Source organism: Mustela nigripes, chromosome 4 (assembly GCF_022355385.1).
Source record: "Mustela nigripes isolate SB6536 chromosome 4, MUSNIG.SB6536, whole genome shotgun sequence".
NCBI classification, from domain to species: Eukaryota; Metazoa; Chordata; class Mammalia; order Carnivora; family Mustelidae; genus Mustela; species Mustela nigripes.
This window is the reverse complement of record NC_081560.1, coordinates 156,063,132-156,082,458: the sequence shown is the minus strand read 5'-3', so window position 1 is coordinate 156,082,458 and position 19,327 is coordinate 156,063,132. Positions and strand designations below refer to the sequence as shown.

General features: G+C 37.5%; 1 long non-coding RNA gene across 4 annotated transcripts in view; it reads left to right on the top strand.

Moving 5' to 3' along the window:
* Positions 1-19,327, top strand: part of LOC132015322 (uncharacterized) — a 249,038-nt gene that overhangs the window by 119,645 nt on the left and 110,066 nt on the right. Inside the window, exon 2 of one of the 4 annotated variants that reach the window (XR_009403621.1) lies at positions 13,791-13,938. The exons of the other annotated variants lie outside the window; for them this stretch is intronic. This is a non-coding gene — a long non-coding RNA (uncharacterized LOC132015322). The remainder of the gene's footprint in view (positions 1-13,790; positions 13,939-19,327) is intronic. 4 annotated transcript variants of the gene reach the window in all.

Sequence of the window (19,327 nt, the reverse complement as noted above, 5' to 3'; positions counted from 1 at the left end):
TTTGCAATCAAGAAATAAACAGGTGCTAAGCTCTCTTTGCCCTACTTCTCTGAACAGGAAAAAGAATTGGTTTCCCTGTTAATTCTTCCAAACCCATTGTGAAAGTCAAGAGATTTTGGACTCAGTTACCTTTCTGAGGATCAATGTGTCTCTAAAGGGAGGAGTTTGAGAGAAAGAGTTAAAAGCAAAGAACCAGGCAAAATTTAATTCTTTTCCCTGGAGTGGGGGATCTCCACATTGAGAAATAATTATAGGGTGCCAAATAATTATAGGGTGCCAATAGTGTGCCAATGGGGAGGGGTGGCACTGACTATGAGAAATATCCCTGGGGCACCTGGGTGGCTCAGTGGGTTAAAACCTCTGCCTTCAGCTCAGGTCATGATCCTGGGATTCTGGGATCGAGCCCCGCATTGGGCTCTCTGCCCAATGGGGAGCCTGCTTCCTCCTCTCTCTTTGTCTGACTCTCTGCCTACTTGTGATCTCTTTCAAATAAATAAATAAAATCTTTAAAAAAGATAGAAAGAAAGAAAGAAAGAAAGAAAGAAAGAAAGAAAGAAAGAAAAGAAAGAAATATCCCTGAAACTTCCAGAAGCTGTAGTGCTTGAGAGACAAATGGTTGGGGCCATACTTGATAAGAATAAGGTGTCACTTAGGAGTAAGGAAGAGATGCTAACTACTGTGGATTTATAACCTGGTCCCTACATATATTTCCTGGTATCACTTAAATCCAATATTATTTTTAAGTTTGTTTGTGGTAGCAGGAGGCCCTAACAATGACAGACTAAATTGTCTAATTATCCAATGAGTGGAAGCTTGGAGGATATTAAATTAGAATTAGAGAGATATGGGAATCTAATGTTTCTTATAGCCTAATGTTATCTAAAATTCATTGTCTCTGTGTCTGTCTTTTCTCTTTCTACATCGTGTGTGTGTGTATATATATGTATGTGTATATATATTATATATATAATGTGTGTATATGTATATACAAATATATATGCATGCATATTATACATATATGCTTATGTGCATAAAACAAATTTATAATTTATATGCCATTTTTAACTTTTTAAAAATTAAATATAATGATGTTTTCTGGTTCCAAGTATTCCCAAATACATCATTTCATAGTTGATGGCATGGTTGATGGCTCTGTGTAGCTATTGCATACTTTGTTACCAATTATTGACATGCTCCCACATGCTCCTAATAGTGACAGGACATGATTGTTTCTAATATTCCACTATCTTAAAAGTTCTACAATAAACATCCTTTTCACCCGAAATTAAATGTATAGCTGTCATTGTTTCTTTAGAATACCTCTATCCCTGGAAGTTGGATTGCTGAATTAAAGAGAATATGCTTTTTTAGACTTTTTGTACCTAATTGCAAATTATCCTCCAGGGTACTTGTAATAACTTATATCACACCAGCATTGTGTGAAGGTGCCGTGTTTTCCCTCATTTCCAAAGGGATTGAAAATTTGAACCACATCCCTTCCAAAAGAAACACTTCTAGTAATCTCTGACACATTTTAATTGAACAGAAATATGGTAGAATAACAGATAAAATAATGGTGCTGGTGTTGTCTGAGTTTTCAAAACCTAGAATGTGATACTTTCTGAAAACTATTGCTCAATGAACTTGATGTTGATCTTTGAGGAAGAATTCTAGAGTAGCCATGTTATTAGAAAGCTCATGACTGTTTGGACTTTCATTTGGCTTAGGCACGTTTCCTTGAATGACTAATCACAGCATCACCAAAGCCAATGTAATGACATTTTCACCCCCTAATAGAAATCTGTTTAATTAGATGCTGTAGTACTGACTATATCTTTTTAAAGAATGTCCTTTAATCTTCTTCCTGGATTTGGCAATCCAGATAACTGTTGTTTCAAGATATTCTTGAATCATGCAGGATATTAGGTAGTGACTCATTAATAAGATTGTCTATATCTTAGACAAGTCAGTCATTGGGACTGATTGGCCTCAAATAATAATACCATGAGTAAAAATGGTATGTGGGGGGAACAGAAAAGTGAATAACTGACTAAGTATGATGATTCATTGACTATCTTTAAAAAGCTATATTCATAATAACAAAATAACATCAAAATATCATCTATGATTATGAGGAACTTGAAAATGAAACCTTGATAAGCTCCCCATTAAAAGATGTAAAAGAGGGATTCCTCAGTGCACAGTTGGTCAAGCATCTGTCTTTGCCTCAGGTCATGATCCCAGAGTCCTGGGATCAAGTCCTGCAATAGGGCTCGTTGCTCAGCAGGAAGCCTGCTTCTCCCTCTGCCGGCTGCTCCCCCTGCTTATGCTCTTTCTCTCTCTTGCTCTAACTCTGGCAAATAAATAAATAATTTTTTTTTTTTTTAAAGAAGAAGATGTAAAAGGACTCTAGCAGTTTCTTCCTCCAGCTATATCATTGGCTAACTCTAACATTTCAAATCTCGGTACACATATTGCCTTGTCAATCAATGGAGCTAATACTGATTCTGCAACCTGTTCCTTATCCCAGTCCTTCTTATCCTGCTCTCCTTTTTCTTTCCTCCACAGCTTGCATCCACTTCTAATGTACTATGCAGTTTATGGATTTATTATGTTTATTATTTATTGTTTGTCTCCACTGCTAGAAGGTGAGCTTCAAGACCATAGGAATCTTTCTATATAATTTAGTGATATAGCCCAAACATCTAGAACATTTAGAAGATACTCAAGATATAAATATTGGATGAGTTGAGCTAAGAACTAAAACTTTAAGTCGTAGTTTGGGTTATCTTAATGAATATGGATGCTACGTGGCTCATATAGTGAAGAAAGCCATTTCGAAACTCATTGGAACACTGTTGGAAGTACTTCCACTGGACTTCAATTTATACACTTCCATCTAAATCCAGAGAGAACTAGGCTGTGAGGATGCTCCTTCAGTACCATCAAAAGTGTAATTAAAAGAGTAGCCAAGTGAGTAAAATGAATTCTTACATTTTAGATTACTATTTGCAAAGGCCCAAAGCAGATAGTGTTAAGATAAAAACAAATTATAGAACATAAAAGAATCTTGTAGAACAGGGAGAATAAATATACTTCTCTATACTGTTTCTAGAAATTATTTTAAAAATACTTATCCCTCAAGGACTCTTTTTGTGAAGTAGCAAAAAATTATTTGAAAATGGTTTTGCTAAAATGCCCTATTTTTGTAATCTAATTTTAGAATATGTTGTTTTGTAAAATATGTTCTCAGAAGAAAATCTATGCACTTAAATCAAAAGACAGGTTTATTATATAGTGTTTAAGACTAGACTTTTTATAATAATGTAAAAGAAGTTTTAAATTCCCCATTAAGGATTTTTTAAAGATTTTATTTACTTGAGAGAGAGAAAATGCGCATGCACACACAGGCACACACACATGCACATGTGTGTGAGGATGCGGAGGGCCAGAGGGAGGAGAAGAAAGAAAATCTCAAGCAGACTTTGCAGTGAGTGTGGAGCCAGACATGGGTTTGGATTTCAGGACCCATGAGATCATGACCTGAGCCAAAAGCAAGAGTTGGGGGCTTAACTGACCGAACCACCCAGGTGCTCCTCCCCATTAAAGATTTTTAAATAGTGTTTTAAATACTTTTTAACAAAGACTTAATAATAACAGACATTTGTCAATTTTTTGGTCACCAAGCATCAGAGCCTCTCTACCAAATATCTTTAATTTCTCTAGATAAACTACCTTTTTCACCCCTACCTGTGCTGGAAGTATAGCCATATGGACTGTATCAGCAAGTTCATACCCCTCTGGTTTCTGGTTAGGTTTATCCAATAGGGAACTCTAGGAAGAGATCAGAATGAGGTAAGGGAGTGAAGTGAATGTTTTTATTTCCTCTGGCTCTTTCCCTAAATGAGGGTCCTGAGCTGGCTATCTCCAATCAAAGCCACTGTTTGTTGGTCAGTGTTCTCTCTAGGGTTCTAAGACTACTGAAACAGCTTACATGAAACTGTTTTATTGGTGAAATCTGTATTTCCTAGTATTGTTGCATTTGTAATCCCAGCAAAGTCAACGATTCTGTCATACTGCTGTTCCTCTGTCCATTTTTTTCTGTTAGATCATTCAATTTTAGTTTCCCTAAAAATTAAGAGTTACAATTCTTTTGGGTTGTATGCATTGCAAATAACTTCTTTTTAAGTTCATTTGTGGGTCCTTTGTAATAAAGAAAAGTTTAATTTTAATGCAATAGGAATCTTTTCCTTAAGGTTTATCCTTTTTTGTGTGTTTTATTTCTTTCTCCATTTTCTTCTTAAATTCTTAAAATTTTGTTTTTAGCATTTGTGACTTTAAACATTTATTTATTCAACAACTTCTCAGAAACAGCAGTGAGGAAAATGGATAAAGTCTCCCCTCATTGTTTTCCTTAGCAATATGTCAAATTCATCTACTATATTGAGGACCATATTGAATTTTAAAGGAGATGAGACTTAACATTAGAAAACCTTAGACTTGATTACAATCTACTACTTAGCTGTTCTGTATCTTTTACTGAGTTGCATAATCTCTTTTAGCCTCATATTTATTCATTTCTATTTATAAACTTTCTCACTAGATTAAAAACTAAATTCTTGTGATTCTATATTACAAATTGTGAAACTACAAATATATTTTAATCAAGACCCTCTATTGAATTTCCAATCAGGGACTTCTTGTTAAAAAATATTGATCTGCATTTGTTTTTCATTCATTCACTGAACTAATTCTTACTGATCAGCTTTCATATGCCAGTTTCACTCATAAAAATCACTACTCTCTTCCTGAGAGTAAATTTTAGAGCCAGCGTAGGTGAAGATAAGAAAAGCAGCAGTCATCATCCTACTTCGGAATCACTACACGTGAAAAATTTGTTTTGTGTCTCTATGAGATTAAATATCTGAATAAAAATACAAAAACATTCCTTATCCACATGTTTTAAATGCTTTTAGTTTTTGCACAGATCATCTACATGATTATCCACATGATTTTACCCAATTCTCTTTCTTGCAGCCGATTATTCTGTGAGGTCTGTAATCATAGCTAGTGCGCTGACAGTTTGACAACCATATGGTAAATAAAATGGGTCTGTTTTGGTCTGTAAGATGCCCCAAATATCCAGAGCCTCAGCAAGATCAACCAGCCATTTTGGCTACCACATCAACTGGTTCAGATTGACTGAGGAGCAATTTTCTGAGCTCTGTGGGGAGCATATGTTGTATAATGGAAAACATCAGCTGCCAAGTGGTCTACCTTGGTCATTCAGCCTTAGATAAGAAAGCACATACAAATCAGCGTGTTCATGTTGTTACCATGGAGACCATTCTGCTAAATGGATATCTTGAAAGACACTGATCATAAGACTGTATGTTGTTTGAAAAGCAAGAGTAGTAAAACATATGTTTATACCACAGATTTGGTATCACTGGGGTTTGAGTTATGTCCCTAATGGGTGGCCAGATGTTTTATATCTTTTCATAAAGCAGAAAGTCTGCTACACAGGCATTTCTTGTTGGTGAATATTAGCATACATATGTTTCAACAGAATATTTTAAATTGGTTTCATGTAGTTTTTTGTACTGAGGGAAGAATCCCAGAACCCTATTGACCAAATCTCTGGAATATTATTGTCTATACAAAATTGAGCATCTTATAAAATTTTATTTTATAATTTATATTTTATTGAGATAGAATTGACATACAATGTGTAGGTTTAAGGGGTACAGTGTGTTCATTGGATACATAGTAGAGTGTGATTACCACCATAGTGTTAGTAAACACCTCTATTAAGTCACCTAATTATCCCTTCTTTTTTGTAGTGAGAACTTTTTAAAACTAATTATTTTTATTAACATATAATGTATTATTTGCCCAGGGGTACAGGTCTGTGAATTGTCAGGCTTACACATTTCACAGCACTCACCATATCACATACCCTCTCCAATGTCTATAACCTGACCACCCTCTCCCTACCTCCCTAACCTCAGCAATCCTCAGTTTGTTTTGTGAGATTAAGAGTCTCTTATGTTTTGTCTCCCTCCTGATCCCATCTTGTTTCATTTTTACCTTCCCTACCCCCCAAACTCCCCTCCCTGCCTCTCAAATTCCTCATATCAGAGAGATCATATGATAATTGTCTTTATCCGACTGACTTATTTTGCTGAATAATACCTCTAGTTCCATCTACATCATTGCAAATAGCAAGATTTCATTTCTTTTGACAGCTGCATAGTGTTCTAGTATGTGTGTGTGTGTGTGTGTGTGTGTGTGTGTGTGTGTACATACCACATGTTCTTTATCCATTCATCTGTTGATGGACATCTAGGTTCTTTCCATAGTTTGGCTATTGTGAACATTGCTGTTATAAATATTCGGGGCACGTGCCCCTTTGGATCACGTAGTGAGAACTTTTAAGATCTAGCCTCTGAGCAGCTTTGAAGTATGTCGTACAGTCTTGTCCACTCTCATCACTGTGCTCTGCTTTAGATCTCCAGAACTTCTAACTGCAAGTTTGTACCCTTTGACCAACATCTCCCTCATTGCCCCAGTCCTCAGCCTCTGGCAACCACTATTCTACTCTCTGCTTCTACGGGTTTGGCTGTTTTAGATTCCACACATGCATGATATCATACAGTATTTGTCATTCTCTGTCTGACTCCTTTCACTTAGTACAAGGCCCTCAAGGTCCATTTACATTCTTGCAAATAAGAGGATTTCCCTTTTTCTGAATATTGTTCTGTCGTATGTATATATCACATCTTCTTTGTCCATTCATCTTAGGTGGTTTACATACCTTGGTTATCTTGAGTAATGCTGCAGTGAATATGAGAGTACAGGTATCTTAATGTCTTGCTTTTCTTTCTTCTGGATACATACACAGAGGTGGGATTGGTGGATCAAATTGTAGCTCTATTTTTAATTTTTTGAGAAAACTTTATTCTGTATTCCTTGGTAGCTGAACCAGTTTACATTCACACACTGAATTGTGCACAAATGCTCCTTTTTTTCTACATCCTCATCATCACCTGTTATCTCATCTTCTTGATAACAGGTATAAGATTACATCTCATCATTGTTTTGATTGGTATTTCCCTGATGATGAGTGATGTTGAACATCTTTTCTTGTGTCTATTGGCCATCTGTATATCTTCTTTGGAAAAATGTCGATTCAGTTCTTCTGTCTTTTTTTAAAAATTAATAATTTTTTTATTATTGAGTTTTATTAGTTCTTTATATATTGTGGATACTTACTCCTATAACATATGGTTTGCCAATGTTTTCTGCATTTCCATAGCTTGCATTTCATTTTTTTGGTGATTTCTTTTCCTGTGCAGAAGCTTTTTAGTTTGATAAGTCCCACTTGCTTATTTTTTATTTTGTTGTTTGTGCTTCTGGTGTTTCATCCAAAAATCATTACCACAACCAATGTGAAGGCGCTTTCTCCTGTGTTTTCTTCAAGGAACTTTACAGTTCAGATATTATGTTTAAATTTTAACACATTTTGAGTTAATTTTTTGTTAAGTGATGTAAGATACAGATTTAATTTCATTTTTTGGTATGTGATTATCCAGTTTTCCCAACACAACTTATTGAAGAAACCATTCTTTTCCCAATGAATATTCTAGGCTCCCTTATCAAAAACAGTTAACTGTGTAAATGTGAGTTTATTTCTGGGCTCTCTACTCTGTTCCTCATATTGGTGTGTACAGGTCTATTTTTATGCCAGTACCATACCATTTTAATTATAGTATCTTTATAGTGTAGTTTGAAATTAGGAAATGTGATGTCTCCTGCTTTGTTTCCTTTCTCAAGATTCTTTGTGACTATTTGGGGTCTTCTGTGGTTCTATACAAATATTGGAATTTTTTTTTCTCTTTGTTTTCTCTTTCCTTGAAGAACATATCTGATATTGAGGACTTAAGTTCTTCTCATCATGTGCTGTGGCTTTCCCTCGTGCATAAAAGCAATAATGCTTTTGTGAATGAAATACTTTTTGCAAAATACTTTTGTGAAGGAGTTTTGTCTTATTTGTCTAATTTGTCTAATTTAGACAACTGTTTAAGTTGTCTAACGCAAAAAGAAAAGTGAGAACAAGAATGAAAAGTATATTAAAATTAAGTGCTATGTACATATTGATTAGGTCCCTAGCGTTTAGTACTGCCTCTTGCTCTTTTTTTTTTTTTTTGTGGTGAGTTTTTCCGCCTTCTCATTTTGTCCAGATAAGAATATATGAAGGAGCAAATAAAATACTAAAAGGGTGGCAAGGACGCCAGGAAAATGTGCTTCAACCAAATCAGAAGAGACCCCAAATCATGGGGCGGTGGGGAGAAAGGGGATAAAAAGAAATTCAGGAAAAAAAATTTAAAAAAAGAAAACAAATTTTAAAAATATAAAAAAGAAAAAATATATATATTAGACTGGTGACTAGAACAGGGTCACCCACTTAATTTGGGGAGTATTTTAGTCTTTTAGAAGAAACTACCTCCCAAAATCTTAAAGAATGAAAAACATATATAAGGGTAAACACAATGAAGTGATATAATATGCTTATAAAGATGAAAAAAATTTTTTTTTAATTTCTAAAAAAAAGAGTTGATAAAGTAAGTTGTTTGGGAGAATAAAGAAAAAGAAAGTGGAGAGATTTTGCTCAGGCTGGAGATTAGAAAAGTCTTGGAGCTAGATTTAGGGTATATTTTGATCTATTAGAAGTTGTACCCCAAATTTTTTAGGAAAAAAAACCCTGTGTATACAAAAAAAAGCTAGATACAATGAAGGATAAAATATGACTATAATAATGAAGGTTCAAAAAAGATTATTTTTGAAGATGGCAGAGAAATAGCAGGTTGAGACTACTGGAGGTACAGGAGATCAGCTAGATAGCTTATCTAAAGATTGAAAACACCTACAAATCCAACGGGAGATTGGAGAGAAGAACAACAATTCTAGAAACAGAAAATCAACCACTTTCTGAATGGTAAGACTGGCAGAGAAGTGAATCCAAAGCTATGGGAAGATAGACCATGGGGGGAAGGGCTGGCTCCCAGCAAGCGGCAGAGGGACGGAGCACTAAATCAGGACTTTTAAAAGTCTGTTCTGCTGAGGGACATTGCTCCAGAGGCTAAAACGGGATGAAGCCCATGTGGGATCAGCGTGGCCTCAGGTCCTGCAGAATGTCCCAGAGCTTGCAGGTATTAGAATGGGGAAATTGGCTACAGAGACGGTGCCAAGGAGTGAGCCCTCAGCTCGGGGTTACCTTGAACCGGTCACAGAATGGTGAGCTTGGAACGCAGCCGGAGGCCAGGGAGATGGGAGTAATTGGGCGCTATTCTCCGAGGGCGCACTGAGGAGTGGGGCCCCAAGCTCTCCGCTCCTCCAGGCCGGAGACCGGGAGGCCACAATTTTCATTCCTGTCCTCCAGAACTCTATGGAAAGCATTCAGGGAACAAAAGCTCCTGAAAGCAAACCCGAGCGGATTACTACGCCCGGCTCCTGGTAAGGGCGGTGCAATTCCGCCTGGGGCAAAGACACTTGAGAATCACTACAACAGGCCCCTCCCCCAGAAGATCAACAAGAAATCCAGCCAGGACCTACCAAGGAGTGCAGGTTCAATACCAAGGAGAGCAGCGGAATTCAGAGGAGGAGAAAGCAAAGCACAGAACTCATGGCTTTCTCCCCATGATTCTTTAGTCTTGCAGTTGATTTAATTTTTTTTTCCATTTTTTTTTCTTCTGCTAATTTTTTTTTATCTTTTACCCTTTTATTTTTTAGCATTTTTAACTAGTTTATCTTATATATATATATATATATATATATATATATATATATATATTTCTTTTTTTTTTTTTTTTTTTATTCATTTTCTTTTTATAATTGTTTCTTTTTTTTGAACCTCTTTTTATCCCCTTTCTCCACCCCCTTGCCCCCCGCACGATTTGGGATCTCTTCTGATTTGGTTAAAGCATATTTTCCTGGGGTCTTTGCCACCCTTTTAGTGTTTTACTTACTCCTTCATATACTCTTATCTGGACAAAATGACAAGGTAGAAAAATTCACCACAAAACACAAAACAAGAGGCAGTACCAAAGGCTAGGGACCTAATCAATACAGACATTGGTAATATGTCAGCTCTAGAGTTCAGAATGACAATTCTCAAGGTTCTAGCTGGGCTTGAAAAAGGCATGGAAGATATTAGAGAAACCCTCTCAGGAGATATAAAAGCCCTTTCTGGAGAAATAAAAGAACTAAAATCTAACCAAGTAGAAATTTAAAAAAGCTATTAATGAGGTGCAATCAAAAATGGAGGCTCTCACTGCTAGGACCAATGAGGCAGAAGAAATAATTAGCAATATAGAAGACCAAATGACAGAGAACAAAGAAGCCGAGCAAAGGAGACAAACAAATACTGGACCACAAGGGGAGAATTTGAGAGATAAGTGACATAAGTGACAGCATAAGATGAAACAACATTGGAATAATTGGGATTCCAGAAGAAGAAGAAAGAGAGAGGGGAGCAGAAGGTATATTGGAGAGACTTATTGGAGAGAATTTCCCTAATATGGCAAAGGGAACAAGCATCAAAATCCAGTAGGTGCAGAGAACCCCCCTCAAAATCAACAAGAATAGGTCCACACCCCGTCACCTAATAGTAAAATTTACAAGTCTCAGTGACAAAGAGAAAATCCTGAAAATAGCCTGGGAAAAGAAGTCTGTAACATACAATGGTAAAAATATTAGATTGGCAACAGACTTATCCACAGAGACCTGGCAGGCCAGAAAGAACTGGCATGATATATTCAGAGCACTAAATGAGAAACACATGCAGCCAAGAATGCTATATCCAGCTAGGCTATCATTGAAAATAGAAGGAGAGATAAAAAGCTTCCAGGACAAACAGAAGCAGAAAGAATTTGCAAACATCAAACCAGCTCTACAGGAAATATTGAAAGGGGTCCTCTAAGCAAAGAGAGACCCTAAAAGTAGTAGATCAGAAAGGAACAGAGACAATATACAGTAACAGTCACCTTACAGGCAATACAATGGCACTAAATTCATATCTCTCAATAATTACCCTGAATGTTAATGGGCTAAATGCCCCAATCAAAAGACACAGGCTATCAGAATGGATAAAAAACAAAACCCGTCAATATGCTGCCTACAAGAAACTCATTTTAGACCCGAAGACACCTCCAGATTTAACATGAGGGGGTGGAAATTAATCAGAAGAAGGCTGGAGTGGCAATCCTTAGATCAATTAGACTTTAAGCCAAAGACTATAATAAGAGATGAGGAAGGACACAGCATTATACTCAAAGGATCTGTCCAACAAGAAGATCTAACAATTTTAAATATCTATGCCCCTAACATGGGAGCAGCCAACTATATAAACCAATTAATAACAAAATCAAAGAAACACATCGACAATAACACAATAATAGTAGGGGACTTTAACACTCCCCTCACTGAAATGGACAGATCCTCCAAGCAAAATATCAACAAGGAAATAAAGGCCTTAAAGGGCACACTGGACCAGATGGACATCACAGATATATTCAGAATATTTCATCCCAAAGCAACAGAAAACCCATTCCTCTCTAGTGCACATGGAACATTCTCCAGAATAGATCACATCCTGGGTCACAAATCAGGTCTCAACCAGTATCAAAAGATTGGAATCATTCCCTACATATTTTCAGACCATAATGCTCTGAAGCTAGAACTCAATCACAAGAGGAAATTTGGAAAGAACCCAAATACATGGAGACTAAACAACATCCTTCTAAAGAATGAATGGGTCAACCAAGAAGATAAAAGAAGAATTGAAAGAATTCATGGAAACAAATGATAAGGAAAACACAACAATTCAAAATCTGTGGGACACAGCAAAGGCAGTCGTGAGAGGAAAATATTTAGCAGTACAAGCCTTTCTCAAGAAACACGAAAGGTCTCAAGTACAATCTAACCCTACACCTAAAAGAGCTGGATAAATAACAAGAAAGAAATCCTAATCCCATCAGGAGAGGAGAAATCATAAAGATCAGAGCAGAAATTAATGAAATAGAAACCAAAAAAACAATAGAGCAAATCAATGAAACTAGGAGCTGGTTCTTTGAAAGAATAAATAAGATTGATAAACCCCTGGCCAGATTTATCAAAAAGAAAAGAGAAAGGACCCAAATAAATAAAATCATGAGTGAAAGAGGAAAGATCACAACTAACACCAAAGAAATACAAACAATTATAAGAAAAAAAGATTATTATTATTTTTTTATGAAAGGTATTGTTAAGATAAACTAGTTAAAAAAACGTTAAAAGAGGAGGGGTAAAAATTTTAAAAATTTAGAAGAAGAAAAAAAAAATTAAAAAAAATATAAATTAACTGCAAAAACAAAGAATCATGGGGAGAAAGCCATGAATTCCATGCTTTGCTGTCTCCTCCTCTGGAATTCCGCTGTTCTCCTTGGTAAGTGAACTTGGTCCTGGCTGGATTTCTTGTTAATCTTCTGGGGGAGGGGCCTATTGTAGTGATTCTCAAGAGTCTTTGCCCAAGGTGGAATTGTACCACCCTTACCAGGAGCCGGGCTGAGTAATATGCTTGGGTTCGCTTTCGGGAGCTTTTGTTCCCTGAATGCTTTCCGTAGAGTTCCAGAGGATGGGAATGAAAATGGCAGCCTCCCAATCACTGGCCCAGAGGAGCCGAGAGCTCAGGGCCCCACTCCTTAGTGCGCCTTCAGAGAGTAGCGCTTAATCACTTCTGTCTCCCTGGCCTCTGGCTGTGCTCCGAGCTCACCCAGCCTGTGACCGGTTGAACGTAACGCCAAGCTGAGAGCTCACTCCATGGCTCTGTCTCTGTAGCCAGCTTCCCTGCTCTAATACCTGTGAGCTCTGTGACACTCAGACACCCCTGATCCTTCTGTGACCCTGTGGGACCTGGGGCCATGCTGACCCCATATGGGCTTCACCCCGGTTTAGCCTCTGGAGCAATGTCCCTCAGCAGAGCAGACTTTTAAAAGTCCTGATCTAGTGCTCTGTTACTCTGTCGCTTGCCGGGAGATGGCCCCTCCCCACCATGGTCTATATTCCCATTGCTTCGGATTCAGTTCTCTGCTGCCCTACCTTTCAGAAAGTGGTTGATTTTCTGTTTCTAGAATTGCTGCTCTTCTTCTCTTCAATCTGATGTTGGGTTTGTAGGTGTTTGCAATGGGTTGATAAACTATCTAGCTGATCTCCTGCTACCTGATGTAGTCTCAGCCTGCTTCTTCTCTGCCATCCTGACTCCTCCCTGGATGCTCTGTTTTATTCCATTGATCTATATGTCTTTTCTAATGCTAGTATCATACTGTTTTTTTTCCTACCACTTTGTAATATAACTTAAAATCTGAAATTGGGATACTGCCAGTTTAGTTTTTCTTTTTTTAAGATTGCTTTGGCTTTTTTAGTCTTTTGTGGTTCCATACAAACTATAGGATTGTTTGTTCTAGTTCTGTGAAAAATGATTTTGGTATTTTGATAGGGATTGCATTAAATGTGTAGATTGCTGTGGGTACTATAGACATATTAACAATATTTGTTTTTCCAACTCGAGCATGGATTGTCTTCTGTTTCTTTGCATGATCTTGAATTTCTTTCATCAGTGTTCTAGATTTTTCAAGTACAGGTCTTGCACCACTTTCATTAAGTTTATTCCTATATATTTATTGTTCTTGATGCAATTGTAAATGAGATTGTTTTCTTTTTTTTTTTAAAGATTTTATTTATTTATTTGACAGAGATCACAAGCAGGCAGAGAGGCAGGCAGAGAGAGAGGAGGAAGCAGGCTCCCCGCTGAGCAGAGAGCCTGATGCGGGGCTCGATCCCAGGACCCTAGGATCATGACCTGAGCCGAAGGCAGAGGCTTCAACCCCCTGAGCCACCCAGGTGCCCCGAGATTGTTTTCTTAATTTCACTTTCTGCTGCTTCATTTAGTAGTGTCAAGAATGCAAAAGATTTATGTACATTGATTTTTTATCCTCTGACATTACTGAATTCCTTCATCAATTCTAGTTGCTTTTTGGCAAAGTCATTACGGTTTTCGATATATAGTGTCATGTCATCTGCAAATAGTTTCACTTCTTCCTTATGAACTTGGATGACTTTAGGATTGCTTTGTATCTGAAAATGTCACTAAAATTTTGATAAGGATTACATTTAAACTATAGATGGTTTGGGATAGTATGATATTATTATATCGTGGCTTAATTTAATGTCTTTTCTGCATAACTGCCCTTAACTCTCATTCCCAAGACAAGTACCAGCAAGGCCTAGTGCTGTTTCTAAGTAGAAACAAGGAGGTTAGTGCTAGTTATATACTTCTAAGTGATGCCCACTTCTACTGGTTCTCATTCCAACTAAAAATAATTGGCTCTTCTATAAGGGTGAGTTAAGTCATAGTAGGAGGAATTTTTCCTTGACAAGGGGTTAGGGCAAGGACTTAATTTATTATCCCAATGGGGTCAATTTTCAATGTGAAGGGAGATGCAAAACTAAATTATGTGATATTTGACATATAGACCAACGAATTTGTCATATTGTATAAAATAGTTCTATACAAAATCTGTTTTCAAAAAAAGTTTTAAGTACATGGATGGAGGAAAATATACCATGCTAGCACTAATTTTTTAAAAAGGCAGATTAACTGTATTCATTTCATAAAGAGCAGACTTCAGATTGAAGAAAGCTATCAGGAGTAAAGAAAGGTATTACATAATGAAAAAAAGGGTCAGTCCTTCAAGAAGACATAATAATTCTTCACATGTATGTGACTAGCAAAACACTGCCAATTTATAGGCAGCAAAAACTAGTAGAAATTGCAAGGAAAAACAGATGAATCTAGGATCCTCATTGGTGACCTCAGCACCCCTGGATCAGAAATGGAGTGATCTAGCAGGCAGAAAACCAGTGAGTTGAGTAAGTAAAATAGTAGGCAGTAAGATCAGTATGTTGGGAATAGTTGAGCCCAATCAGTCAACTGGATATAATTGACATTTTTAGACCACATATTCCAACAACAGCAGAATATTCTTCTCAAGCTCAGATGGAACTCTGGGCCGTAAGATGTACCTTAACAAATTTGAAAGAATAAAAGTAATATAGTATTTGCCTTCAGATCAAAATGGCATTAAACTAGAAATCAATTATAGAAGGGTAGGTGGAAAATCCCAGAATACCTGGAACTTAAACAATGCACTTCAAGTAACACATGGGTTAAAAAAGAAGTTTCAGGGCACCTGGGTGGATCAGTGGGTTAAAGCCTTTGCCTTTGGCTCAGGTCTTGATTCCAGGATCCTGGGATCGAGCCCTGCATCATGCTTTGTTCTCAGCAGGGAGCCTGCCTCCCCCCCTCTCTCTCTGCCTGCCTCTCTGTCTACTTATGATCTCTGTCTGTCAAATAAATAAATAAAATCTTTAAAAAAAAAGTTTCAAGGGGTGGCTGGGTGGCTCAGTGGGTCAAAGCCTCTGCCTTCAGCTCAGGTCATGATCCTAGGGACCTAGGATCAAGCCCTGCATCGGGCTTACTGCTCAATGGGGAGCCTGCTTCTCCCCTTCTGTCTCTCCCTGCCTCTCTGCCTACTTGTGATCTCTGTCAAATAAATAAATAAAATCTTAAAAAATATTTTTTCAAGAGCAATTAAAATATATTGTAAACTACCTGAAAATGAAAATATAACTTTCACAATCTGTGGAATGTAGCAGAAACAGTGCTTAGAGGGAAACTGACAGCATGTGGTACAAACATTAGAAAAGAAGAAGAAAGAAATAGCTAAAATCAATATTCTAAGCTTCCACCCTAGGAAACTAGAAAAAGAACAAATTAAATCTTAAGTAACTGTAAGGAAAGAAATAATAAAAATTGAAGCTGAAATCAATGAAATGGGAAAATAGGAGATCAGTAGGAAAAATAAAGAATATAAAATCCTGGGTCCTTCACAGGGTTAATAAAGTTGATATAATCAGTGTTTTCTAAGTAAGTGAATTTAAATTGGAACTTTTGAAGAATTTCTACAGAACATATGGACAGAATAACTTAGTTAAATCATGATTTGAATTTCTCCAAAACCCCTCAAAACTTAAACACAAGTGATTTTTTGTCTTAGACATGGGTTTGGTAAGTCTGAGAAGAATAGTCTTCTAGCAAGGGAGATATGCTTTACAGGTGAAAGAGTTTTGTTTGGGATTTTTTTTTTCCTTTGCTGTAAATAGTATGTTTGAGAATGGTTGTACAAAATTTGAACACAGGTCAATGCTGTAGGAAGGGAAGAAATGGTGATTACGTAGTGACAACATGGTAGACTGCCGAAGGGCAGGTGAAATTATGCACCTCACCTCAGCTGTCTGAGCCTTGCTTTCATCAGTAAGAGGAGGACTGTCCTACTTCTAACGTACAGTTCTAATGGGTTATGATGAATGTAGTGTGCCAAGGTCATTAAAATCTTTGAGCAGAAACAAAGGAAAGACTATGCTAAATCAAGTGAGAGGCCAATATATGGGCAACAAACCAGATAGGATGCCCTATGTGAGTAGCTAAATGTGACTGCTTTTGAAAAACATCCTGTTTGGGGAGTTTCTCTGGACTTTTTCTCTATGATCTGCCTTCTTTTATTCTTGGTCCTTTTTTGGGTAATTTCCTCTCTTGCCACCAAAGCGTAGACACACCGGGAACATGTCTCAGAAGACAATATTAAAAGATAGTATGCCTGACCTAGCTATGTTCTCGTATTTAGTGAGAAAGAGCCCATTCCTTCTTAAATAATCATAGTTAGCCCTTGACGTCAAGATCAGGGAGTGGACTAAGAGAAGGGGAAAAGACCTCTAGGTGTGCTTATGGCCTCAGCTTTGACAGAAAGGAGAGATTAAATCACCAAGTTGAGGGTTTCTTTCTGAGAGTTTGCGACCAAAGCCACCTAGATTTAGGGGTCCCAAATAGGAGTCTGGGGAATGAAGTCCTGCATTAATAAAGAGTGTGCACCGCCTGGGAGTTGTGTCTGCATATTTTGCTCATGAGCCTAGAGCAGCTCAGGATTTAGGGTGATCACTCAGATCTACTGCCTTCATCCAAAAAAGTTTATTATACCTCAAACATGGATGAAAAATGACATAATACCCTAAATTTGAATCCAGGACCCTGAAATTAGAGTATCACTTGAGAAAAAGTGAAAGAATTAAATGATGTTTGTCCCCAGTCCTGGCCTAGGACATATTTTAATTTAAAATATCTTCTTAATATATTCTCAGGCCTTTCTGTTCTACGTCCTTTCTACCTCCTTCACCTGTGGTCCTCGGGAAGACACTATGACAAGAAGATTTCCCAGTCTGGTCTACGGTACTTCTCAAAAGGCCACAGATTCTGAGTTTCCTATCTCCTCCTTCCACTCAAAACTTCCATGTTTTCTCTACAGCTGGTTCTGATTAATATAATGGAAAGAAGCTGCTTAAACCAATTCAAGGAGATTTGAATGACTGATCTGTCACTACCTCCTCCCCACCCCAAGACATTAACAAGTTTTTTCAAATGTAAACTCACATGGGTCACCAATGAAATGTTTAGATGAAATATCCAACAGTGGAAGGGGGGTTGGGGAGAAAGAGAGATTAAGGGACTAATTAGAAGAAATTAAACTCAATTTTGTCTGGCCATCTGATTCCCAACTATGGTTCACTCTGGTCTCACAAATTCCTTAACATACCAAAGTTAATAACAACATTTTCATGCAGCAGTCCAAATGAGGGTGAAATGTATGCCCCTGTGTGTGTGTGTGTGTGTGTGTGTGTGTGTGTGTGTAAGGGAAGCGAGTTTGATGATCGGGACAACAGTGATGAATTCTTGTAGAATTCTCTGTAGATTGAGGCCTGCCTGCCATTGATGCCTGACGGTGGTATAAAATAAAATAAAATGGGGCGCCTGGGTGGCTCAGTGTGTTAAAGCCTCTGCCTTCTGCTCAGGTCATGATCTCAGGGTCCTGGGATCGAGCCCCACGTAGGGCTCTCTGCTCGGCGGGGAGCCTACTTCCTCCTCTCTCTCTGCCTGCCTCTCTGCCTACTTGTGATCTCTCTCTGTCAAATAAATAAATAAAATCTTTTAAAATAAAAATAATTCTAGCATTTACTTGTAAGGTCTTAAATGTGAAATAGACATTTTCTTCTGATTGGCTAATTACAGCATGTGTTGGGAAGAGACTGCCAGCACAGGGCAATATCAGGATGATTGCATTGGTTAACCTTTGCTGAGTACCCTGCAGTAGGGTGTCTTAAAGCTTCAGTCCTTCATTTTCTTGTAATTCCTTGAGTCAGCAATTTGGGGTGAGCTCTGGTTTATATATACTGATTTTTGTGTGGGCTCACCTATGAAGCAGCAATTAAATAGGGGGCTAGATGGTTTCAGATGGCCTTGCTCAACATGCCTTATATGATGGGGATTTTGGCTAGATACTTCAGTTCTTTTCCATGTGACTTCTCCATCAGGCTTACTTAGACTCATTCACCTGACAACAGCAATTCCAAGAATGCAAAAATGGTAGCTTCAAAGCTGCCCATGGCCAAGGCTCAGAATATACAAAATGTGACTTTGTCATTCAAATCATATTCTGTTTACCAAAGCAAGTAACGAAGCTGCTAGAATCTTAGAATAGAAAAATAGCCCCACTTCTCTCCATGAGGCCTGCTGCAAAGAACCACTTTCTAACTACCATAAAGACTTAGAAATAGGGGTGTCTGGATGGCTCAGTGGGTTAAGCCTCTGCCTTTGGCTCAGGTCATGATCCCAGGGTCCTGGGACCGAGCCCGGAATTAGGCTCTCTGCTCAGTGGGGAGCCTGCTTCCCCCCCTCTCTCTGCCTATTAAAAAAAAAAAAAAAGACTTAGAAATAGTACAAAAGGTTTTAAGTGACTTTCTATTTGAGGTGTTTTCTTTATTTTTTTCCCCACCCTCTCCTTAGTCCAATGAGATTTTTCTTTTTATTTGTGGAAAAGTCACAGTAGGAGAGCTCATGTTCCAATTATAAACTAGGCTTATGAGAACGGAGATGTTAGGCTGCTGATTATTCCATTTTAGGAAAAGGGAACAAAGTTAGACTTTATGATAGTTTTTAGAATATTTCAAGAATGATATGTGGTCTGTCTTTTCCAATAAATGGTCTCTTGTGGCACTCTTTGGAAGAACTATAATCACTAGAAAATTCATTATCGAGCTTCTGAAGTTTTTATTTTAAACTGTTTGAGCAGATGCGCTAAGATACTTGCTTTACACATCTCCCAAATATTGACTTTTTTAA